This window comes from Oreochromis niloticus, linkage group LG15 (assembly GCF_001858045.2).
Source record: "Oreochromis niloticus isolate F11D_XX linkage group LG15, O_niloticus_UMD_NMBU, whole genome shotgun sequence".
NCBI lineage: Eukaryota > Metazoa > Chordata > Actinopteri > Cichliformes > Cichlidae > Oreochromis > Oreochromis niloticus.
The window spans coordinates 30,838,144-30,865,320 of NC_031980.2; the positions used below are offsets into that span (position 1 = coordinate 30,838,144).

General features: G+C 41.6%; 1 protein-coding gene across 4 annotated transcripts in view; it reads left to right on the forward strand.

Moving 5' to 3' along the window:
* Window positions 1-1,552: 1,552 nt before the first annotated feature.
* Window positions 1,553-27,177, forward strand: part of fynb (FYN proto-oncogene, Src family tyrosine kinase b) — a 79,007-nt gene continuing 53,382 nt past the window's right edge. For 2 of the 4 annotated variants that reach the window (XM_005457926.4, XM_003452986.5), the window contains exons 1-2: window positions 1,553-1,709; window positions 18,917-18,985. The gene's annotated coding sequence lies outside the window, so the exon portion shown is untranslated. Of the gene's footprint in view, window positions 1,710-18,916; window positions 19,016-22,939; window positions 23,077-27,177 lie in introns of those variants that run through there. The other 2 variants (XM_025898807.1, XM_025898808.1) reach the window with 2 other exon arrangements.

The following is a 27,177-nucleotide window of genomic DNA, read 5'->3' on the forward strand; positions in this document are numbered from 1 at the left end:
CAAAGCAGCAGGGACAAGCTGCATCTGTGAGGCCACGGTGCTCAGCAGGAAAAAAAATTGAAATGGCCTCTTTGAGGAGACTCCTTTCTCTTCTGATAAGCACTAGAGGAGGTTTGGCATAGAATAAGTAGTAAAACTTGGAAGGATTCTACCACCTGACAAAAAATTAGGCGTTTTTAAAAACTAGCTATGTATAACATCACTGACTCATGGCGATCTCTGGCACAGATTTATGTTTGTAAGTATGGAAGCCCAAAGGACTGCACCAGTATGAGATGAATAGGGATTTAAATAAGGACTTGCAAAGCAAGTGATTTTATTTTTGTCTGTTTTTTTTTTTTTAAGTTTGTTGGGAAGTTTTCCTTGAGTATCTGAGCTACCCTTTCAACATTTTTCAAAGAAGCATGGATGGCAGTGGGGCAATTTCATTTGTTGTTCCAGTAAGTCAGCCCAGTGAGCTACATTATAGCATACAGGTTAATGATAAATAAGGATAAGGATATTACGCAGAATAAAGAACTAATATAATTAGCTTTTCATACTAATATAGTAAAAATATAAGTAAATACAACTGAATAACTGTTTTTAATGTCACTATACCCATGGAAGATATTTCTACTGTTACATTTGAGAAAATATTTATATTATTTTGTTTTTAAAAGCAGAAGCAACTAAAGGAAAAATAGTAAAAACCGTAATAAAAAAGTGCTGCTCCGTGTGCAGACAAAAGATGGCGCCTCAACAATATAACAAAACAAACAAACCTCCACAGCATCTCAAACAGCTGTTTCTCTTCTTTTGTCAAGTCAAACACTTCATGGCAGGTCATTCACCTTGCACTTTATGATATAAAAATCGATTTTTATTTAAAATTTTAACAACAAAAGCCCCACATTATTTCACTGTCTCTAACTATTCCCAAATGTATTTTATTTATTTGCCTTATTTAGCTTTAACAGGCTAATAAAAGACTGTAATTCAATAACTTTGGTGTGAACAAAATTTTTCTCGAAATGTGTCACGATGAAATACTCGTCGAAGAAATCTATATACGGACAGTTCCCTGTTCCGCCTCCAAAACCTTTCCTTTTCTCGGATTGGAAGGACGTCCTATCAGTCAAACCGCCGGGTTCGTTATGTGCCCTTCGTAGCTTCTGAAAAAATACGGATTTTTAACTATCGATTATTCAAACGCCACAATAAGAACACCAAGGTATTAAACAAGAACTAAACAAACGTGACAAGCTTAAAAATTAGACCAGCGTTTAGTCAGTGTTTTTTTTTCTTTGAAAAATAACCATCGGTCATTTACCACTCCAGAAACAACATGAATGAATTTGCAAACACATTAAACATATTATCACCGTAACTTTTTATGTCTTACGTCTTCTGAGTGTAGCACTAAACAGAAGATAATTTAGAATGTCACGGAGTTTCTTTCTTTCTTTTTTTCCCCTTCTACCATACAAATGATCCATGTAGTCTTCTCCCCCTAAATGGTCTGTGCCGACAATATCCGACGGTTCGTGAAGGCATCACCCGTTTCATTGTGGCCCTGCAGAGCCAACGCCATCACACTGAACGGCTACGGCGAGCAGGACGGCGACAGCAGGGCCACCATAGCAGCGCAGTCTTTTATTACTGTCATATTATTTTATTATAACGACCATGGAATATAGCGCTGCGGACTATTAGACGTCTCTGAACTGGTAAGTGACACCGTTTTTTCGTTTCGCTTATCATTCTCGCTCCTGCCTCCCAAACCGATTGAATTACTTTGATTTTTTGCTTTTTGCTTTTTTTTTTGCTTTTCCCCAGGTGATATTATTATTGACGTTTTTGAACGTAAACGTGCTTAGCCCGATAGCTAGCTACGCCGCTCAGTTTGTATGGAAAGGCTAAGGCTGTTTGAATGTGATAACCGGTTTATATATGGTGGAATAAATATACACACATCCAGTATGTACAAGTGGGATGAAGAAACAGCACCCGAAGCTAATTAAACAAGTAGGTTATCCACCGTCACCGATGGAAACCGAGCCTCTGACATGCAGGGGGCTTCAAAGCATCTTGACGCATTCGTTTTTGATCCACTCCAGCTCGCTTGTTTACCATTCACCCCCCCCCTTCTCTCATCCTCAGCAGCAGCAGCAGCCTCTCCTCTCCATTGATGCTCAGTGAAGTCAGATGAAGGACATAACCTCACATGATTCAGTGGCTCTGTTTTCTGCCATGCTTTTCCTGTGTGTGCTTCAGGGAGAAGCCTGGTTGCTCTGTTTACTTTGAGGACCGGGCTGCATTCGTGCACGCAGTGCCATGCAGCTGTTCAAGTGTATTGGCTTCTTGTTAATGCCGATCCAAGCAATCTCTGTCTCTTTCAGCGATTGGTTGGAAAGTCTTTTTTTCCTACTTTCCATCGGTGACTACTTTCACGTGTACCTGTGGATTTTAATGCTCTGTGCCGATGATGTTGTTTGCATTAAGGCTGATTTCTCCTTCCTTTACTTCAGTAATTGGGGTTAAACACTCATCACCTCTGTTTCCGTTTAAAACAATGATGGGCATCCCTACAATCTATTGACTTCAGACCATAAAACTGCATAGTTTTGAACAGCGGCCATACGTTCCCTGTGTTTTGATTGCAAAATGGGTGCAGTATATATATGTGTCATTAACAATTCTTAATGAATGACCCTTTATTTACAGAGTTGTAATCAATGTGTTTTTGGTGGCACTTGAAGGGAAAGTGCAGAAACTAGAGGGCCTTGTAATGTGCGTTTTTATTTCGTTTTTTAGAAGTACTATTATGGCCTGTTTTCAGAAAGGAAGCTTCCTCGGGTTTTGAGCATGCCAGCAGCTGGTGTGCAGCTCCTCCGCCTGCACTGAGTGCAAGATTTTTGCAGTAGGAGGAAGAAGCTGGGATGTGGTCTGCTGAGTTTAGGTTCTGCAGGTGCACTGTGTAAAGGCACAGTATATGCATCTGAGGACAGACGTATCTCCAGGATGATATCAGATATCCGCTCACAGCTAATAGTCTTGGAAACAGAGCGTTGGAACCAGAGTGCTTTCAGGTTTTTTTGCTGATCTAAATCATTACTGTAAATCAGCATAAATATTAGATTTTTACCAATTTTAAATTAATAATTTCTTTAACATGCCTGTCTTTGTAATAAAGTTCTAGATTGCAGATGTTGCCATCTGACTCGTCGCTGAGTTCAGGGCTGCTTTTTTTAATACTCTGTCTTATCTGAATCAGATGAGACATACACAGCGTCCCTGATGGAAGTCACTCATGTTTAGTGAGGCAGCTTTAAAGAGCTTGTTTTGCCAGGAGATCTGATCAGGCAGGTTATCACACAGAGGTGATCAGGTCAGGAAAACAGGAGAAGATGAGTGTTTGCAGTGAATTTTGCCAATAATAAACTGTGGATGACTGCAGTCATAGACTAGTGCTTTCACCTCAAGCTTCCAAACATTGAAGATTAAATCCAAACTAGTGCAGAATTTCACACAGAAGTCGAATCTGTCTGCGGCGGACAGCGATGTGTGCAAAAGGAGACACACCCACATTTTGTTAAATGAAAAAAAGGGTAAAGCCCTGTTGTCGTCTTTGCACTGTATTTGGCTGCTTCTTCGGCAATTCAAGCAATTCATATTGTTTGTCCCATCAGTCTACATTAAATAATCCATAATATTAGTATGTTTTCATATCAAGTCAAGTCAAGTAGCTTTATTGTCATTTCACCTATGTGCAGTGGTACAGTACACAGTGAAACAAGACAGCATGTCTCCGAGACCATGGTTCTACATCTAACAGACAGTCAACACAGGACTACACAAAGTGCAAAGTGTGTAAAAATTGCAAAAAAAAAAAAAAAGTACAACAATGACAGTGGGTTGTGCAAAAAGACTGAGCAACTCTCCAAACTATGTCTGAAAAATGCAGTTTATTCAACACTTGCTTATGCATGCACCAAATTCCTGTCCAGCAAACCTCTCAGAGGCTGTTTGGGTGAAAACCCGGCTCAGTGAAGCGACACACACTTAGGGTTGCAACATGGCCCAATAGTGTTGATGTTTCTGTATTTATGCTGTGGTGATGCATGATTGTGATCAGATGACAGTGTCGTGAAAAGCTGGTGGAGTTTTTATCAGAAGCTTAATGTTTGATGAACGTGCTGCAAGTGACTATTTGTCTGTTTAATGGTGGTCACTAACCTACATTAATGCACAGAATGGTCACAGTGTGACATCTTCCAATCAAAAATTCATAGAAAATTTCATGATAATCTAGAAGTTTTTCAATTTTAGGAAATATTTTGGACACTGATTTTGTGTGCTTACAGAAACTGAGTGAAAGTACAGGCTTCAATTTTTGCAGCTCTTCATTGTAAAGTTTTGCACTGAACTACGGTTGAACTGAACAGCCTGCGAGAAGCAAGAAGCATTCACTGCTGTAGCAGCCTAACCCTAATGTGCACATTATACTTTCTCCATCTGCAAGTGTGCTGGGATCCGCGTGACATAAATTTCATCAACAGACAGTAAAGGTGACCGCTCGGAAGTGGAATTCCGTGGGGAACTTAGATTACAATGCAACAAGGATGCGTGCAGCCCAGGGTGGGGCTGAGTAAAGAAGTATAACAGGAATGACTACCCGGCCATGGGGTCTCCAGCTGTCCATATCCACAGCAGAGTATAATGCAGGCTTGGCCTTTTTGGCATAAAAATGACTGAGATTCATAATTAACTACATTATAGCATTTAAGAATATCTGTTCTGAAGGAATCAAAGTACTGTAGGACCCGCGTACTGTAGGTACTCCTATATACACAACTGATCCCAGTTGGTAATTTTAGGCTCTTGATTTAGCTTAATTGCTGGAGGGTTAATTAACTGTGAGACAGCTATAGAGCCTAATTGGACTGCTCCTGTGGTGGTCTGAATCAAACACACCTATGAATTTAAGATCTCATTTCACACTTGAAGCATATCCACAGACACACCAGGAGACAAAACACAAATATTTATTGATCAGTTTTGTTCATTTTCTTCAGGGTCTAAAAAGTGAAACCAAAGTAAAAGTTCTTAAACCCATATTTTTTACAACATGTGGGGGGAGACTCCTTTCTGTTTAACTTGTGTGGAGTTCGATATACTTAAGTAAACACTTTCCCAAAGATTTAATGGACTCAGTCACTGTTTTCATATCATACTGTATAAAAGATGACGTTTATTTTATGCATTATGATAGTTATCAGAGTTAGAAAGAGGATTATCCTAGGATTGGTCTTGGAATAAGGACTAGATTGGTATGAGGCTGGTCAGTCAGAACTGGCCTCTTCTCATTATATCTAAGGACAGCAGAATCGCTGAATCACTGAATCATGATACCATAGTAATTCTGATGAATGTATCATAAGAGTATTGTATGGTAAGTTGCTCTATCATTGCAGATGAACCTGATAGTATGAAATTAGCCTGGGATTTGACCCACATAGGACCAGATTGAATGTCCCCTGATCAGTCAGTGTGACTGTCATTCACTTATGTGACTTTATTTATGCTGCTTGTTTCATGTATGGTGCAGTAATGATGCACTCTCATTCTGCTTAGTGTTCCCGTTCGAGGAGGGTGTTCGAGTGTCATCATTCCCTCTTATCCTTTTGGTTCCTGTCTGTGCCCAGTGTATTTGGCTAGATCCATTTTGAACAGATTTGGGGAGCTGACAGCATCAAGGCTAATGCTAATCCTCATCTTTGTGCAATCTTATGTAATCTTTAATCTCTTACTGCACAATTATACACTTTTCTGACAGAAAATAGACATTCTGGAAGACTTTTACCCTTAGTAGCTAAATTCTGCAGGATGGACCTGCAGATAATATTTATTTAGTAAAAAAGAAAAAAGTTGCTTCTTCAATTCAGTTCAATTCAATTCAATTCAATTTTATTTATATAGCGCCAAATCAAAACAAAAGTCGCCTCAAGGCTCTTTATATTGTATAGTATACTCTATAATAACAGATACAGAGAAAAACAATCATATGACTCCCTATGAGCAAGCACTTTGGCGACAGTGGGAAGGAAAAACTCCTTTTTAACAGGAAGAAACCTCTGGCAGAACCAGGCTCAGGGAGGGGCGGCCATCTGCTGCGACCGGTTGGGGTGAGTGTCTTGCGTCCCACAGATGGACTTAAAGTTCAGCTGGCAGTGCTAATACTTGCTCTGGTTCAGTCAAGTGACACATTAACCAGTTTTCCACCTGCTGGAGATTCTGGTTATAGTGACCCTCCAGGCCCACTTCCACTGCTGCTGTTCAAGACAGTAGAGTTTTGAATTTGGGATGCAACAATCCAACTTATTTATGGATGAAACAAGATTAGGTTAAATAATTTTTTTAACATGTTGACAGAGGAGAAACTCGTGGTAGGACAGCTAAATGCTTCCATACTTAAGGAAATATTTTGCCCTCCATTAACAGATGTAGCAGCACAGCTGAGTGGCAAACCACTGCAGGACTTTGTGTCATCACATGGAGGTCAGATTGTTCAGGCTCACACAATTTTAGACAGCCGTTCATCTGTGCTCAACCTCACACCAATGAAATGTGTCTCTTTTCTCTTAGTTTCTTATTTATTTCTTTGCTCTGGTGGTTGGGTTGTGACGTGCTTGCAGGCTGAAATTATTGTCACGCATGAGTAAATGTTGATCCGTGTATGAATGCAGGCTCTGACTGAGCCAGTGGGGACACATGCTGACACATGGGAGCTGAGCTGTAGATCACACGATGGCCTCTGAATGCCTGCGCTCCCTCTAGGATGTCCCACATGATCCATCACTACAGCTACATTTCTTTCTCAGCTAATTAAAAACAGAGGCTATTCTGCTGCTTTTTTTGTCTCCCCAGTCCATCAGCTTCATTAAAGAATTAGGCATGTTTACGAGCCAAACATATTGCCACCAGGTCATCGTCGTAGCGATGTCAAGGGAGGAAACGATGTGTGAAAGCGATACACTGGCATGAAAAAGCTTGTCAAAGCAGGGCCCGTGGAGATGTCCATCTTTGGGGTGTTTCTTCAAAGGAATTCAATTAGTGGGAGTTATTTGTCTTGCTTCAAGGACCTGCGGAATACAGGGATCCTATCACGCCGATTTCATCATGACAGTCCACTTCAACCTGCCACACTCTTTGTGTTTGCTCACAGCGTACTTAAAATGCACAAAGTCAGTCAGTGGTGCTTGAATGTGGCTTCATTTCCTCTGAAAAAAAACCTCACACTCGCTCGTTTACATCTGGAGTGCAGGCAAAGCATGAGAATTTGAGCAAGCATGGCTGCCTCTCATATCCTGCTCAACATTTTCCATTTTTAATCCCCCCCACCCTTTTTTTTTTTTTTTAATCTCTCCAATTCCATTTAGCTCTCAAGTCCATTTAGCCTTTATTCATGAGTTCAGCAGTGCACTGGAGCTCCTCGGTCTATATTTAAAAACCTCACCGCTGAATAAATCGAGCAGAAATCTTTTAATTCTGCCAGCCATCTCCCCAGTCCAGAGTTTTTACAGTGGAGCTGGAGCAGAGGAAAGACAGAGATAGGTTCCTTTACCAGGCTTCAGCCATACACTAGCCTCTCAGCAGTTACGCAGAGATACAATTGACTGAGTTACCCTCAGACTTTGTAACTGTGTAACTATTTTCAAGTGTTTTGTTGGAAAAAGTCAGTCGATGCTGACTACGTATAAAATTATTATAGATGTCAGCAGCCAAGATTTATCTGTTTGTCATGCCAATTTTATGGTGGCTAATCTCATATCTGACATATAACTTATGTTTATAAAGAGTTCTTGGTTTCAAGAAATAACAAAAAAACATGGAAGAAATATTAGTGTCAGCATCAGCGTGTGCAGATCAGTCGTTACATAAAAGTCCGTTTTAAGCCAGTAAAAAGACGTGCAGAAACAGTTTGTGCACAAAAAGAAGGTAGAGAGAACTCAAGTAACCAATTCAAGCTATAATATTGGGTTTAACGTATTATTAGATGTGGCATGTTTATATTTTTGGATCTTAACATTTGTATTGGAATTTGTTTGCTTGCTTGCTCATTTTCTCAGAAATTATTTGTCAGAGAGCCAAAGTTGTATTTAAGACATGTCATCATTTCCTCTGACATCAGTGGAGAAACTTAATTATAAGCAGTGCGGGCTGTTTCTGTCATTAAACAGAATTTGTCTAATATTAGCTAATTAGCCAGCACCAACCCACATATCAACCAGCTTTCCAAGCCACAAAAATACAAAAACATACAGTCTATTAATTGTATGTTTTATAAAATATCACACCTATTAGTTTTTCTGTGTGTGTAGTTTTGCAGTAACCAAGGGACAGTTACATACATGGGAAAACTGCATATATTCAGCATATTTCTTATGTAATAAAATTCCAGATTTGCTCAAACGCTTAACAGGTTGTGCGGTGTTCATCATTTTACCACCACTAGTCTGCAGAGTTTTACAGGCCCCACACATATTTTAACTGGCATATCGAGAAACAAGCAAAGAGTCAGACAAAATAAAGCTCATTACTGCAGACCATATACTGCAGAGAAACTCTATCTGTAATAATGTATCAGCTGTAGTTATTAGGTTTAGTGGAGTAAATGCTATGCCACCCATCAGTTGGGATGGTTGCTGTCATCCTGCACAAAAGTTTGAACATTATTTTATTTATTTGTATAGCACCAAATTACAACAAAAGCCATCTCGAGGTGCTTGATATTGTAAGGTAAAGACCGTACAATAATACAGAGAAAACCCCAACAATCCAACGACCCCCTATGAGAAAGCACTTGGTGAAAGTGGGAAGGAAAAACTCCCTTTTGACAGAAAGAAACCTCCAGCAGCAGCACGCTCAGGGAGGGACAGCTATCTGCTGCACCACTTGGTGGTGATGGAAGAGAGCCAGATTAATAACAACTCATGATTAAATGCAGAGTTTTGTGTAAACGCATGTCAAACTAAGCTAGCAGGTGTCTGCATGCTGACAGCTTGTTCTTAAGTCAGCTGTGCTGATTGTGAGAGGATCGCTTTACTTCATGCTTAAGCTTGTTGAGTACGATGTTTCATATGACTCTTGTTGGCTTTTCACCTACGAAGGACTGGATTTGATTACAGCAGCTAGTGCTGCTGCTGTCAGCTCTACAATAAGACAGACAGAGAAGAAAGGGCTGCAGAGCTAGCATATAAACTACACACTGTTGCTGGGTGTGTGACTTGATTTGAATCTGTTTTTATTTGCATATGTGCTTCTCAATATTTTTTATAGTCTGCACGTATCTATTTTTAGTCATAAACATACGTGCTACACAACCGAGCGCTGCAACACCGCCGTCACTTTTGTACAGTATTTTCCACGTCACAGCCTCTTTTTTTCTCTCTTTCCTCTTATACTGGTTTTTACTGCTATAATACTGACTGCAAGAAAAAAGCTAGATGTTAGAGCCCTGTTCAGCCAGTGCGCCTGACAGGTGAGCTGTGATTGGTGGAAAAACCATCAGCTGCCCATCAACTTTCCCAGCATATGTTTTTACTGGTTCAGGGGCACATGGGCATCTTTCTTGCAGGAATTGTGTTAGACATTAAGCAAAGCAGAGAGTCTTGATGTAGTCAGCATCATGTATGCAGATATTTCGTCACAGCGGCTGCCTAAATGATCCAATGTGTCAGGCTGATTATGTGTAGTGAATGCATTCATTGGATTGGGTCAAGGAATGGCTTGCTGTAAATTCACAAGGACGGTGCTTCTCCACAGAGAGCGTTAGCATGAACATCTCCAAGCTCTTTCTCTGCCAGTCACAAGTAGCAATCATGTGGGCGTTGATCTTCCCCGCCGAAGCAACGATTGAGGCGCGTGATACATCTCGCTGTGCTTTATTATTTATTAATGATATGTTTATGGTGGTGGCGGGAGACTGATAACGAGTGTTTGTGTTTTGACTAAAACAAAAGTGCTTTCTGTACACACGCTAACGGCACTGAAAGTTTTCATGCATTATTAAGTTGCTGTGAATTTTCCCTGCTACGTCTAATGTCACGTGTAAGACAAAGGCTGGATTCTGTCTCAACAAAGCCTCACTGTGCCACATGTTGAAATCTGCATAGCAGAGAAGCAATTATGTTTTATGGTTTCTATGAATTTTAAATGCAAACTTTATGGTTTTGCTTTGTGCCCACAGATTTTCTGTCAGATTGCAGTGGACAAATGAATGTTTCTGTGTGGAAGCTTTTGTTTCTTAGCCTTTACCTTTGTCTTAGCAACTGTGACAAACTCCTCCATGGATGGAGGTTTTTATTGTAGCCAGTTTCCACCACTATATAGAGCCCCCTGATCCATGTGCTGTCTGTATTACGCTGTGGTCTACGTTTCACTGTGCAGCGTCATTTCTCTGCATTGCTGATGCAGCTGCAAGATGCTGACAAAGGAGATGATTGCTCACCCTGGCAGCAGCAGCAGTGCGCTGGCACACCAGCTCAAGGCCTACACCAGGCCCCCATTAAAGGGCTGTGATGTCGCCAAGGGATAGAGCTGCTGGCAGAGCAACAGAGCTTTATCTTCAGGACACCCTGACACATGTTAAATGAGTCCCACAGCTTTGAACCAGCATATGCCATACAGTTGTCCAGAATCTGATACGATTTTTATCATTTTTCAGATTCCCGTAGGAATAATGCCCTATATTGCAATCGAAAGGATGTGAATCGTTTGTAATAAGATTTGCATCATAATGAGTCACATAGCTTAAGAAATGAGTGATTTGTCTATAGAGGCTGTGGCCAGGGTTGAAAAGTTCAATCTAAAGCTGAATCTTCCCTAAGCTGCCGTACACTGATGCTCCTCTAAGACCCCGACTGAAAGAGATGTGAAACTGAGCAGCACTCCAGCTGAAGCATGAAATGTTCAATTCACATTCAATTTTGTCACCCAAACATAGGGTCCCATTTGTGTCCTCCAATCACACATCAGACAACCATGGATGTTTTGTATATCCACTCTCTCTCCTCTGCACATGTCCAAACCATCTCAGCTTTGCCTTTCTAATCAACCCGACTTGTTCCTCTCAGTCCATTCTGTCACCTCCAGCTTATCCTCCTGTCTTTTTTTCTGTGCCTCTTTCTCTAAACCACACATCATAGCAGGTCTCACTACCTTCTTGAAAACCTTCCCTTTCACTGCTGCTGTGTGTATGCGCAGCTTCATTCACATATTTAATAAAACCATTCAAAATCTCCTTTCTAACTATTTAAGATAAATAAATAATAATATGTTGATGCCTTTTTGCACTGCAGTTAGCAAGCAGCAGTCTGTGGGTCCTTGTTGAGCTCAGCATGGCAAGAGAATAAGTTCCGGTTAGAGCGATCCTCCAGGTCACAGGAGATCTCAAGGGCTAAATAAGGATTGCCATCAGCAGCAGCAGTGGAAGATGTTAGGAGTAGAAGTGCAGCATGACATCCATCTTTGAAAAGCAGCTGAGTGAAACTGAGAATTGACACAACAACAGCCAGGCCAGTGAGCCCACTATTAGGGAAAACATTAGCCCATGAGGTGATTATTCACAAGTAAATGAGTCACGGATGGTGGTGTTCTATCACAGTAAGAAAAAGCAATTCAAAAAATTGGTCAAGAGATATTCATAGTTAGGTGTAAGAGTCAGTTAGTCCTACAAATTATGCAAATTAAACCTAACCATACCCCTTAATGGTTCTTTGTGGCCTGTTAGTGACTTTACGGAGATCATTTTGGCTTGTTTCAGATACCGTATCAACTTTATCTATACTGTACTAGAGTAGCTTTTCAGTTGAATATAATCTTACACTGGCTCTTGTTTTGCCTTTTCAGGCCATTCTCTTACATAGTGGAAGTATAACTGCAGCATTGCAAACCCCCCCTGGCATTAACATCAACATGGAGCGTCATGGCACACAGCTGGCTGAGCAGCTCCTCTAGGTATACTGTTTAGGCACCTTAGTAGTTTTTTGCCATATAGCGTATGTCCTGATAACACAAAATACAACGTCCTCCATATCACCCACTCTCTGTCTACCAGTCATTCTGGAGTTTCCCTCACTCTGTTGTCAGTGCGGTCTGTGGGAGTAAGATCAGTTGTTAATTCTCTCTTCTTATGAACACCCTCAGTTTTTTTTCTCACTTTAATCACCTGGCAAATCCTTCTCTGATGTAAGGATGCAGAAACCCAGAGGAGGAGGCCTAATGGGCTGTTAGGATAATGGTTCATTTTAATCCACTCTTCAACAGCGTATGCCAGTCAGACTCTCACTGGTGGTGCTGGTCAGTCCATCAAATTAAATCTCTGAGGGAAACATTTGGGATGTTGTAACGTGGTACGTCTTTACCATGAGTTGTATCAGAATGTTGGAGGACAAAACACACGCAGCTGAATATAAAATCACTGGTGAACTACCACACTGTCTGCAAGGTTGCTCCACATCCATGTAAAGGCTACAGCCTGCAGCTGTAAGCTTTGCCAATGCAGCTATTATTGAAATGGCAAAGTTCCCTACTTACCCTTTAGAGACTAGCCCTAGAATGAAACACAAGTGGGTGGCTGACAGCGAGCTTTATGTTCAACTATACAAGGCAGAAAGACAAAGTCGCCCACCACCACAGAAACTTCTTGGGTTCACTTACCAGCAGGGGTGCCTCCAGCTTGGCTAGGGTCCCCAAAGAATTGTGGCTTCCTCTATGTTTCCTCTCCTCCTGCACTTGCACTTTTCTCCTACTATAATTTGCTGGAGGAATCAAGGAAATATGGGAGGAAATGAGTCTCCAAAAGGTGCTATATTCAAGTGCTAGATGGAAAACTTGGACATCTGGGCTGTAACTCTTAACTTCTTGATTGTAACGTATGCATTTACCAATTTCGGACTCTGTATAGTAGCATATAAAGGTTACTATATAATTGAAAGAAACTCCTGCTATGAATTTAGTTATAAATTCAGATGAAATGTTGGTAGTTAAGGAATAGTTGGCATGGTCTCAATAAGACTGAAACTTTTATTGCTTGGTAATATTTGACAAATAGAAGAACCAACTATATTAGTCATGAAGCTATTATTAATGTTATTGTGCTGTTATCAGAGAATAAGAAGATGCAGATCAAAGGGTCAGATATAGCTACACCTCTTATTATCTGTCTTGATATAGGGTTAGGTTAAAATATCAATACTACAGTCTAAATATCAGGAGAGCAAATCAATATGCTTTCAGATGTGTGGCTACATGTTGGTGACCTTTTCTGTCTTAAATCTGTCTAAAATAGAAGTACAGTGGAACCCCGGCTTACGAAGACCCCATTTAATGAAAAATTCAAGTTACAAATGCACTTAAAAGCAATATTTCTGCCCGTGGTACGACAAAATCCCCTCGTAACGAAATAGATAAAATAGAAAGTTTAAAAAAATTAAATTAAATTCTATAATGTTATGTACATGTACACGTACGTATGTATGCTGGCATACGTATGCTGTCTTCAACCTCCGCCACCTCCTCCTCCACCAAGAACTTCGTCTTCAGCCAGCATCACCTCACTCAAAAGGCGATGGAAAAAGGTGCTTTGACTTACGAAAATTTTGACTTACGAAAGACCCTCTGGAACGAATTAATTTCGTAAGTCGGGGTTCCACTGTATACTAAATTAAGTATAGTACAGTTTCTACACTGCTTATACCCTAGGTGCACTGCACAGTGCATAAACATGAGTTCATGTTTGTAATTAGGATATTAATTTATTTGTATCATTGCTAAACTTAGATGCAAAGGGCTAACAACAGAAAGCAACGACCATGGCACGTGTTGGGTCGGGTTAGGAGTTTGGTAAGGAAGTGAAACCAGCGTGTGTCAGAAGTGAAGGGGTGCACTGAGGTCCAGCTGAACTATGAATCACGTAACGCCACTCCACTCCAATAAAAACATGGAGCAGGAAATGAACAGATAAGAACACTTTCAGTATTCGGATGCTTTCTAAACAGGCAGCTGTTGTGTTTGGGTGCGTAGCTGTGTGTGGTTGCTGAGTTCGGGTGATGAGGACTGGAAGAATGTGAAAAGTTTTTAAAGGACAATAGTAGACTTGTGACCATTAATAGATGCGCATATGGAGCCGCTGTTGTCTGTGCTCACCCCGGATGAAGTACAAAAACAAAAACAGCACAAACCCTGATTTTTGTTCTCGTGCTCAGTACATGCAGCGCATGTATTTCTGCCCTCTGTCCCTGAGTGGCAGCTCAGCACACTGAATCCGGATCCTGCTGCGTGTCCGGCCACTTTAGCGGCCCACTCATCTGTCCCGCTAGCCAAGTGGCAGCGAAGGAGCAGAATGACTGCTGTTGTGCCCCGGCCAGTCATGTGACAGCTTTCGTGTGGCTGAATGACTCCCCCCTGAATGACGGCTGGGTGGGCTGCAGCTGAAGGGAGAGAATCAGCTCTCTTTCTCTGGGGCCTCACATGCTCATGGTGAAGCCCGTCGCCCGTGGGTACACTGCAATTTTGTGCTGGTAAAGAAGACTTAAATCACAGGTTTCACTTACACACTAAGGTCATCGTGTGTATTTTGAGACTCCCTTATGTACAGATCACCCAAATTGGAAACACATTATTGCAGACAGTTGTGTTTCTAGGACAAGTTGAATTTACTGTTAGGTTTGTGACCTGCTGGTTTGTAGTCCGTAGGCGTACCGTGCTGCTGTTGACTGTGAAAACCTGAGACTTCACAGGAAAGAAAGTGTCAAACCATCATCCTGTTGTCCTCATATCTTTGTTTTCTCTCATTTCCTGTCTCTTCAGCTACTTCTTTTTCTCTTTTGTTATCTGCTAAGAAACAGAAACAGAGTAGCCAAAGCACCCACCTCAGTAACTCCACCCACACCTACACCATGCAGATGTTACACCAGGCTGTCCTCGATAAATATATACCTTTATACATTTTTGCACTTTATCTAGACAAATTCAAAAACTGCGCATGAAGGAATGCATCTTTTTCAGGTCATTTCCCATCATACCTTGTTTCGTGCTTATTGATCTTGAGCAGCTGACTATCACCAGAGAAACCACTCAGACATTCCGTGAAGGCCTAATTCAACCGACGACAGGAAGTGTTCATGTAAGAGACCCCCCAAAAAACCAACAACAGCAGCAGCACCGTTCAGCGTGGGCGTCTGCTGTTGCAGAACAAACAGTTGCATCACATCAGCAAAGCCCGCCTGCACTTGTAGCGTCACCGTTGATCCGCTCCAGCAATCAGTAAAGCCACAGAGGCAGATTAAATTAGATTAGCAGGACTGAGCTTTAAAGTCAGATCAGCAGCTAATGGCTTCTAACATATTTTGGCAGCAGCGACAGTGCATCTTTTGTAAATAAAGGGCAGTTAGGAGGCGCGCCATACAGTTAACCCCGGCCCTGCCGCCACACAATCACTCCTCTGTGTAATTCCGCTGTCAGTCAGAGATCTGGCAACCACTGCAAAGTTTATTCACGCCCGTGTGGAGATTAACTTGTGAAAAAAAGAAGAAGAAAATTAGCGTGTCAGAAATGACAGAAGTGCACTTTTGCTCCCTGCACTTTTGAGTTAATAAATGAATGCAAGAAGAGCTTGGTGCTAGCATTGTAGATACAAAATAGGGCCTCTGTTTTCTTTTATAACCAGTGTGTGTGAGCAAAATACATGGGTTATTCTTTAAATACAGGTGGTAGGAAAGTACCCTGTGTTGAACTTAAATAAACGTCAGCAACCTCAAAACTATCTAATGTATCAAGACAAGTCAAAGATAGATCTGAGTATTGGATGTGGACCAGTCTGCGTGTGTGGGCATACATGGGCACGCTCCTCTCCTTATCATACCTGGGGACAATATGTGGCTAAGAGCAAAGAAAAAAGAAAATGCAAACAGAAAAACAAACAAACAAAAAGCTGCAAACAGACAGAAGAACAGAATAAAGTGAATTTGAATGATTGGAGGTGACAAGAAAGTCTAAAGCTGTTGTATTACATTTTTCACGTGTCTAACCTTTCCACTTATGGCTTCCATGGATGGTTGTTTTATTTAAATTTGACTTAAAAGATAAAAACTCATTTTAAATATTTTTAGGCTGAACGCCAGGAGTTTTCACAAAACTTACCAAAACCCATATTATAATACTTATTACCAGGTGGCACTGTCAGGTCACCCCACAAAGGTCTGGGTTTTGAATCCACCATCTGGCCAGGCCCTTTCTGTGTGGAGTTTGTGTCTGCATGTGCTCTCTCTGGCTGCTCTGGCTTCTTCCCACAGTCCAAAGACATGCCTGAGCTTAGGTTAACTGAAGATGCAAAGTTGGCTGTAGCTATGAATGTGAACGGTTGTCTGTCTCTGTGTTTTGGCCTGTCCAAGGTGTACCCTGGCTCTTGCTTTGTGCTGGCTGGGATTGACTTAGCCCCTCTGTGACGCTGGATTGGATAAATGGAAGAAAAGGGATAGACGGATAATCATCACTGAGTAAACTGTAGTCACTCACTTAGGAATAGTTCCGTGTCTTTGGAGTGCAGTTGAATGAGGTTCAGATCCACAAGCAGCACAGAAACTAAAAACATGAACTGCTGTAAAATGGATTTTGGACTGAACCTCCTTGGTCCTCCTTGAACAATGACATTGTACTAGAGTTGGAATGCGGTGGCCAACCCCAATGAATGAATCCGTTGTATTATTCTGTGTTAATTCTGTGGTAGATAAAACCTTTATATCCATCCATCTTCTTCCACTTATCCGGGCCTGGGTCGCGGGGGCAGCAGCCTAAGGAGAGAAGCCCAGACCTCCCTCTCCCCAGCCACCTCCTCTAGCTTGTCCAAAGGAACACCAAGGCATTCCTAGGCCAGCCGAGAGATTTAGTCTCTCCAGCGTGTCCCGGGTCTGCCCCGGGGCCTCCTCCCGATGGGACATGCCTGGAACACCTCACCCAGGAGGCATCCTTGTCAAATGCCCGAACCACCTCAACTGGCTCCTTTTGATGTGGAGGAGCAGCGGCTCTACTCTGAACCCCTCGCGTATGGCTGAAATCCTCACGCTATCTCTAAGGGAGAGGCCAGCCACCCATTTCCACCGCTTGTATCCGCGATCTCACTCTTTTTGTCACTACCCACAGCTTGTGACCATAGGTAAGGGTAGGGACGTAGATCGACCGGTAAATCAAGAGCCAAGAGCTTCGCTTTTACACTCAGCTCTCTCTTCACCATGACAGACCGATACGGTACGGTGCACTGATGTCCAATACACACATACATATATATATATATATATATATGTATATATGCCCCCTCCAGAGGCACAGTATATGTCCATACAGTAGTCAAACCATACTTTTGCGAGCATGTCTGCGGTCACAGCAGCCACTGCTGTTGTTATTTTACCTACCAGCAACCACCCTCATATTTTGCTCCCATGCACCAGATTTATGATTTATCCTATAATTTTTAGAAGTGGTCATGAATAATAGTTATCCAGGCTTCAGAACCTAACTCAATAAATGAACCAGCGTCTGGTCAACACATAACAGAAAATCTAGCAAGTTGAATCTATGAAAAATGCAAACAGTAACACAATTTGACACTAAAATAGTATTTTTTGCACTAACAAAGTGATTCCCTGATAGCTATTAAGAGCTGAAAATCATACATATGTGCTGTCTACAGCCATCTGTAAATGAGAAGAAGCAGAATTCCCTACTAGGGAAGGCAGGAGAACTATTCCGTTACAATACAGATTTTAAATATATCAAATATGGACTTTCAAGCTCTTTAGAACTGTACAACCTTTATTTTGCCCTATATTATACATGCTAAATTTAATGAACACATGGAATGCACCTATATAAAATAACTGCATAAAATATACCGAATTGAGAGGTGGCTGCACAGTACTGTAAGTGTGTTTTACTTTAGGTACTTTAATTTGGTTTTGTTGCAAAAGCTTCTGTTCAATAGAAAATAATTTCAGTAGCTTAAGCAGTGGCACTCTTTACATAATAACAGGGCACAGGAGCCTGAAAAATCATAGCCAATCCCTGGACGGCGATGCCTAAAAAGTCCAGATCCTCCTCCTGTCTTGCTGGATCCACATGAAGAGTGAAGGTTTATTAGTCTGTGGACATAAATAGGCATGTAGAAAACTATAAATGTTATGTTTTCTACATAGCATTTATTTTCTCATTTCCTGTGCTCCCCACCCTGTGCTACCCCATTAAAAATTTCCCTCCTCCTCTGGGGCAGCTTGAAGCGCAGAACAAAAGTGGAAATCAAGTTGTAACTTGAAAAATGCAGTGAGAGCTACAAACACTAGGAAAGTTGCATTAGACTATATTATTATAAGCAACATTTTCTAATTCCAGCATCGTTCATGCTTAGAATGCAGTCAAGCCTCGTTCAGTGGCAGATGGCAGTGAGGCATGATGTCCTACATTTAGCAGCATCGTCTCATTTGCACCTGGACGAGTGAATGAATAGATTTCCAGAATGCACCTGCTGGAGAGGCAGTCAGAAATGGGGCCACCACACAGGCCTGTGATTAAAGCCAGCAGTTCCTGCACGCTTCGCACTAACCTGTTGTTGACTAGTTGAATGTCACAAATACAGTGCCGCCATGCTGCTGTGTAAGGCGGGATTGCGGTTTCTGTTATGTTAATTGGATCGAGGTCATTCCAGCTGGACACATCTGCTGCTTTGTTTTGTTTTGTGTCTTTTTTTGTGTATGTGTGTGTGTGTATAAGACCCATTTTTCGCAGACTATCGTTATTGACGGGGTCTGGCACATACGCAGTTGATATTCATGTTTTATTGAATCGCAACAATGAATAATTGAGCATCTGTGTGTCTCCGCAGGGCCTCTGTTTTGGCGGCGCACAACGCAATGTGGAGGAAATAAAGATCCTGATACGCTGAAAACCAGAGGTATGAGTCTTCACACTCCACTGGACATTTGTAAGCTGACACAAACACACTTGTGGGTGAACTCGGCCGTGTTTACTCTCTTGCTTACACACACACACACTCACGTACACACACATACATACACAGTGCCATGTGAAAATAACCTCATAGCAGATGGCCCACAAAACCTGCTCATTCTGGAGGATTTTCCTTCAATGGATGTGGGTCATAAGGATAGTAGAGCAAGCGCACACACATGCATTAAAGCACATGCGTACACATGAAACGGAGATAGTTGCCACAGGCTAACCTGCTGTCCCAAGTAGGCGCTCATACCTGTGGTGCGTTAGCTTGGGGCGTGCAGCATAATAGTGGTGTGCCGCTGATGTTGTTACAAGTCTGACCTGAAGGTCAGCAGATGCCACCAGCTAAAAGCTAAAGTGTTGGATTCCTTCTTGACCTCCATTTCTGCTGCTGCCATCTTTAATCCGCAGTGCAGCACTAAGGTCGACCTGAAAAATTCCTGCGGGAGTTAAGGTAAGGTCAGCCGGTGCCCACTGCAACCTCTCCTCAGCTCTGACACATCAGTCCTGTGTGTATGTGTGTGTGTGTGTGTGTGTGTATGTCTGTTCTCCTAGTCTCATGCTGCATATGTCCGGGGGTAAAACTACGGCAGGAAAAAAAAATGTTCCCATTATTTCCTAATCCGAGTGTGCCTGCTAGGTTAGACTGGAACATGACGGCACTGATATTAGATTGGTTTTCGACAGCCAGCAGCAGCACTGTGTTCTTTGTCTCCTTGGAGTCCACAGTGCATAAGCACATGATACGTTTTGTTTTTTTGCTTTTTAAGTGAGCACAATGTTGCATAAAAAATGCACTTTGTTCCTTTGTGTGGGTTTTATGAAGGAGGGATCTGATAAATAACAATGTGGGAATGGTAGAAAGTGCTGATAAGAGAGCCCCCATCATGTATGACAGAGAGTTAGAAAAGAGCATAACTGACACTAGACTCTGCCTTTGATCATTGTTTGATGTTGTACTGTGGTTGCCTGAGGCTAACAACTACTTTAACTGAGCTGAGATGCATGGCACAATAAAAGTTACCGTTATTGTTATTCGTTCATACACTTGGACCGAACTGGCCGCACTGGATATACCAGACTGATACAGAATTCAACTTGTTTAGTTTATTTAATGCTTTTCATTTAACATAAACAGTAAACCTTTGTAAACAGTAAACGTGATATTGGTTCTTGAAATCTAGAAGAAACATTGCAAAGACCATTGTACTGCTTAGAAACATACGTCTATGTCTACCTTGATGTTCAGGAGTCCAGGATCTGCAGAGACAAAGGACAGGAGATGATTTTTAAAGCATGTACTTCATCGGGATTCCTACTGTGATCACAAAAGTTTAAGTCAAGGGTTGAATGTCACATGTTTATGTCTTGAACAGTTAAATAGCTCTCTGTAGTTCTGGAGGTCCAGAGGTTAAAAAACCCTTTTTATTAGTATTTATAAGAACTTTGTAGTAGATAGCACCACCAGGGAGGAGCATGAAAATAGGATAAAAACATACAGACGGAAGGACTGGCATACAACGAAGGTTTTCTGTAGCATTCAGATGGATGTGCCTTACATGATTATTCAGGTTGCTGATTTTCCAATTAATGGCTCTTATGAATGGTTTATCCTTTAACTTTTCACTGTCCACTTAAGATAGACTTGGCAACTTTTCATATATGTTTACATATTTAGCTGTTTCAACTTCATTGAGGATCTCCATACAGGAATTTTTTCACTGTTGACCTTAACATGTCCTATTCATATACTCATGTTCGTGACTGGCTTTGTAGAAATTTAAGATGTAAAAACAGTGGATGACCCTGTAGATCATTATGAAGACAACGGCAAGTCATTTTATCTTAATGGATACTTACCTGCAGCCTCGCAAAGCTAAATGAACCACCACGCAAGTCGAAAATTACAGCTAAATGAATGTAAACTTTAACTTTACATGACGAAATCACAGACTGAAATACTGGAATTATTCTTGAACTTCAGCATTTCCCCAGTAAGCCAGTTGCACTGCTTGATCTTCACTTTGTCAGAGTCGCTGTGTCTTAGTTTGATCTAAATGGAATCATTGGTGGATATTTGACCCTACAGAAGTTCTATTCATATATGCACATTACTTATTCTTCTTTATTCTTTTAGTTCTATTTGCTAATATAAAAGGTCTCAATATTTCACTGTGTCCCCTACTTACACAGCCAAGTGTTTCACACCCAGTTTTTCACGGGCTGAAAAAGAAGTCGAGGAGAGGAGATGTCATTGTCTTTTTGCAAACTCACAGTTACATTAAGATCTGGTGTCAAATCAGAACTATAGCAATAATTTATTATATAACTTTATTATTTTAAAAGCTGTTTTAAATGTGTAAAGATGAGTAATGAGAACAGTAGGCTGATAAAGTGAATGAATTTAGTTGATGTTTCTAGCTTTTGTGTAAAAGCTTGTACCAAAAGGGTGATGCTAGTTATGGCATGAGTGGAAAATCAGATTGCACTAGTATTTTTTCATCTTCTGTGGGGGTTCAGATAATGTGTCAAAGGCCTATCTGTGCTAAATGTTAAAAATGATATTCCAGGGCAGTTTCTGTGAAGTCGCAGGATGTTCTTGACCTACTTTTTGTACCGAAAGGATGTCAATGCCTGGACTGGTCCAGAACATTTGACTTTGTGATTTCTTCCTTGTTGGAGTTTCCAATCCGGAGCCAGCCTTTCACTAAGGAGACACATTGTAATAAAAAGGCATAAACAAAAAACAAAACAAAACAGAAGAGCAGCAGAAGAGTAACTATAAATGGAGAGCAGGGTTTTAGGGGTAAATTTCATCAATGGTTGAGTGGAAACAAGCTTAACAAGGGCATTCTTCCAGGAAACTGGAGTCAGCTGAGCAAGTGTATTCATTATGCAAGGTTCAGTCATATTTACTCTGATAGCTCCTTTAATATGTGTGCCCCAGTTTCCTGTGACGCTTCAGCATGTTTCGATGGAGCGTACAGCTTGGGCTTGTCGGAGAGCGGAGTCACAGTTTGGCATGTTTCTCAGTCTCTTTTTTTTCATTTTCTGTTTAGAATCTCTACTGTTGACGTGAGGTGGTGGTTGAAATGTAAGAAAGAGCGATGCAGCGAGCGTCAGAAGAAGCTCTGCAGAGCTGCAACTGTAGCACATCAAGAGCATCCTCGCGTTGGGAGCATGGAGCTCGCGAGTGTGTCTGTGCTTCAGCGTTCTTGCTGAGTGGGTGTGATTGTAGGCTGGTGAGAAACAGCAAATGAGTCACCAATTCCAATCATGTTTTCAAGCTTCTGCTCTGTCTCTCAGCGAGTTTCTGCACTGTACAGAGAAGTGAGCTACAACAGCATATTATCCTGACGTCGTCCCAGACATTGATATTCATTTCAGCAATCACTTGAAGCAATGAAACAAATGCACACTTGTGCCTTGAGCCTTTAAATCCCAAGAGCTAACTGTTGAACCGCTCCTCCTCCCAGCTTGTTACCTCCACGATAATGGCCATGCCAGTGTGGGCTGGGCAGCTATTCACTGAAATGTCAGTGTTGCCCTCAGTCTGCGGTTCCATTGTGGTTTCCAGTTTTTCTGATGGTAAGGAGATGCAGTTGGGGGTGGAAGTGGTGCCGCTAATGAACAGCATTAAGCTCCACTCTATTATATTGACACATCTGGTGGCATTTTTCATCCGCTTGCTTTCCGTCCTCAGCCTAATTAAGTGATCTGGGCTGCAAACTAAAGCATACCCACTGTAGAACACACAGGAAGCACTCTACGGTAGCTCTCTGAGCTCGTTAACCAGCCTTGAAGTGACTTTGTGAAACCTCAGTGTAATACGTCACTAGCAGATTCAGCCTCAGACTTCTTTTGCCCACTCGATGGCTGTCAATTATCCAGCTTTACAGAAAGAACTTTCCTCAGGTGCTATGTCTGAGGAGATATCAGTGAATTAGCAGCAGCAGCAGTAGTGTTCGACCACACTGAGGCGTCAGCTCAGTGCACCTGACCCTTGGATCATCAGTCAGTACCAGTCAGGTAGTGAGATCTGTCTTAGCTTCTGCTTTGTAAAAACCGTGCTAGCAGAATTCTGCTCATGTGTTTATCAGTTTATGTAATTATCATCATAGACTAGGTGAATGTGGCCGCCTTTTCAAACTTGTCATGGACTCTCCTGATATGTAGAACACTTTTTTGGTTTTAGAATAGGACTGTTTGCTGGTTTTCGAGTTTTGATCAAACTAAATGAGCAATCTGAGCAAGACCTTAGGGCTTTAATGGAAATGTACCTCTTATTTCTCACATTACATCAGCAGCTTGTATCAGTATCATTTCAGATCAATTCCAGATCTTTCAGATGTATTAAAAAGACAATGTGACTCTCCCTATATGTGTTCTTGTTGATTTATATACTTGGTTGGACTGGCAAAGTAAAGTCTGCGTTTCTTACTTACTGCATTTCTTACTTATGAAAATAATTTGTTCTGTTGTTCAAGACTCTTTGCTACGTTTCCCAGAGATCACAGGGTGCTTTTACTACGTGTCGGGGAAGGATGATGTGTTTTATTCTGGTCTGTGGAAAAACTGGTGCATTTTATTGCTACTGCAGCAGGTTATTGCCCAGTACAGTTACAGAACAATGTAACAGGAATATCAAGAGTTATAAATATATATATATATATATGAATATAGATGTACACCCAAACAGTCAAGCAGACCAAAAATACAGGTTTGCTTTCCGGTAACTGCCTGCACAGGGAGATTTTTATGCATTCTGGTCCATTCTTCATCTGCCTACCCTGAAATGTTTCTTTTTTTTTTTTTTTTTTTTTCAAACAAAGCAGGAGGAGGTGGAAAATCAAACAACCATAGAAGAGGTGGAATGATTGACCACCTGCTCTGAGTGTTTTTTATCTAGACCTCCTCAGAAAGTTCTTTTGATGCTTCACCCCCTCATTCACTTGAGTGGAACTCAGTGTCGGTTGGAAACACATTTCAGTGATATCACTTAACCCCTCATCTATCCATAGCCAAGCTTGTGATCAAGGTTAGGCATGTGGGCGGGGGCCACAAGCAGAAGGCTGAAATTTGTCTCGGATTAAGATGTTTATGAAGTGCGTCTTCTTAAACTGTCAGTGCGCCCCAGGGTGGCTGTGGCTACAATGTAGCTTGCCATCACCAGTGTGTGAATGTGTGTGTGAATGGGTGAATGACTGGATGTGTAAAGCGCTTTAGGGTCTTTACGGACTAGTAAAGCGCTATACAAATACAGGCCATTTACCATTTAAACTGATCAGTCGTGTTTATTCGACTGGGGAAGTTTAAAGCTTGTGTATGCAAGTTGGCAGCAGTGTGTTGCTGCGCCTACTGTGCAGATGGTATAGCAACATACCCTCATCCTGCTTTACTGACTGGCCAATTTGCTAAAGAGCCCACCAAAAGCACATCTACTGCAGCATGCTAATGACTTGCCCTGGATCTGTTAAATAATTTATGTCTCGCACCTATTTCCCGCATCTCCTTGTGAAATTAGACGGGTGAGTAGTTTTTGTGATGACGTAGTCAGCACACCCTCTTTTTCTTCTTGTTAATCTCGACTGCGTGTAGTGGCGGATAAGTACAGAAATAAGAGAACTGGGAGAGCTCCTTGTCTGTAGGCATGCAGATTAAGTGACTAGGCCACCATATGGCCAGAAGATGAACACTGATTTTTTTTTTTTTTTTTTTTTATGGGCTAGTTTAAAAATAAGCAGGGTGGGGCAATCACACATCATAAACAACAGCAGCTGTAGCTCTTTGCTGACAAGCTTTAGACTTATTGCCCAGCCCACTGAAAGCTGTGACAGGTATATTGTCGCTGAAACTGTGGGACGCTCTGGATTTAATAGGGCTTCCTTCCCTCACATTTCGATGGGCTTATTATGGACCCGTCTTCACGGAGGCCAACAATAGAGTCTTTCAGTCGGCCATAGCAGGGCTGGAAACCTTACACTAGGGCTGGAAAGATTTCTGGTTTGCAAATTAGCCTAATCTTAACCCACCCAGGCAAGACGACCATTGATCCAACAAAGGAAACTTCTGTGGCAGAAACCTCTCAGTCTCCAGGGGTGTGGAGATCACTTCGCGGAGGTTCAGTTATTGGCATGTAGCACATGAAATGGGCCATCATTCCTCACAACTTCCCGAGTTCCTCCTTAGCTTTCTCATTATGGGTTATTTAACAGTTTACTGACTTTGGGTTGTCAAGTGGTTAGTGGTTGTCAAACACTAAGAAAAGACCAATTTGATATGATGCTATCCAGTGTGGCCTGTCAGTAATCAGCCACAGTTTCCATCAGTGCGGTGATGTAGATTTAATTATAATGGGGGCGGGGATAAAGATGGCTGTTGGTCTCCAGCCATATGCTGGCCTCGGGCCCCCTGGGACTAAGCCCACAGCTTAATAATAAGCAGCCCTGCAGGAATTAGTGCTACTTTAACCACAGTGTTTTGACTGATGGGAGAGGTCAGCTGCTCAGCTGATTTGCAACCGCTCATGGGTGGAGGAGAATTAGGAGGAGCCTTGGATGTGTTCAGGATCTCATCTTCTCTGTTATATAGACATCTGGACTTCAGCTGGCCACACTAATGTTTGAGCTTACTGACAGTAATACAGTTATCTTCCATAGGACATTAAACATTCTACTTTAACATATTCCTGAGAGCTGTTCCAGTTCTGCTTCAGTATCTATCAGTACCAAAGAATAAAAATGTATTTTTGAGAATTTTATGAGAATTAGTTGTTTTTCTATGAACCGACCTGTGTAATTTAATTCAATTACAGAGAAAACCCAAACAATCGGGCAACCACTCTGAGCAAGCGCTTTGGCCACAGTGGGAAGGAAAAACGTTCTTTTAACAGGAAGATATGTCTGTCAAAGGTTCTCAGTCATCCAGGTCATTGTAGTATAAGGAGCTTGAAAAGGAAAACCCCTTTACTTCTTTAAGTGTCTTAAAGATGTTTCACCTCTCAGATGAAACAACCAGAGATTACTAATAACTAATGATTAAGTGCAGAAAGGTGTATAAACACAAAGAGAGTGAGAAGTGAAAAAAATGCTCAGTGCATTGTGGAAAACCATGACTATGCTATGTCTTTTGCACTAAGGGGGAGAGAAAACAACTGAAGGAAAGGGAAGCTGGATGTGAGGCAGAGTTTAACCTCTGAGTTGATGACAGTATCAGTCTTGTGTTCTCAGTTTTCTACTGCATGTGTTTCCAGAATGAATCCATACTGTATATTTAGTGCACTAAGCTGACTCGCCACTCCAAAAGACTCCCATCTATCAGTTCCTGCTACATCAGCATCTCTTTAGACATTATCAGTGGATTGATCTTAATAGAACTCACCCACTGTGCTGTGTGGTAGCCTCAGTGCAGACATGGAACAAGCAACAGGGGGCAAATTAGTTGTGGCTTGCCTCTGGCCTCTTTACTTACCGTGGTGACCTAAAGTCTGCCTCAAAATAGGGAAGCTGTGGTTTGGCAGAACTAATGCTTCCACCAGACAGGGTACATTGATTCTGAGGTGAAATGCAGATGGCAGAGAGATGAAACCCATTTTTAAACTGGCACAGTGATCCATATTGTTATAAAGTATCTGTGCTTCATTCACACACCCATTTATAGATGTATTGATTGAGGCTGGCTATGCCCAATGTTGTTCCAACTGAGCTAAGGTAAGGCCTCTCCAGAGAGCCAGGTCCACTACACTTGTTGTGTTTGTTTCCATACAGCTTATCAAAATTTGAACCATGAGTGATGGTCAGTCGGTCACTCAGCATCACTGCCCTATCGCTTGATGCAGCCTCAAACCGCAAAGAATAGGTCGTCGTTGCAGCACTCCAATGCACTCCAGTTCTGCTAGGTGTTATATATTAGTATGTACAGTGTCAGTGCTTTGATCTCCGGCTTCTCTAGGCTACATGCCAAAGAATCCTTGAGTAAGACATTGAACCCTGCATTCATCAATGTATGCATTTGTGTGAGTGTTGGGTTTTCAGTGCTCTTACAGCATTGCCCTCAAACAATTCAAACATGATATGGCAGGGTTGCCTAAAGAAATAAATGCTGACATGCAATTTTGTGATGAATACATAT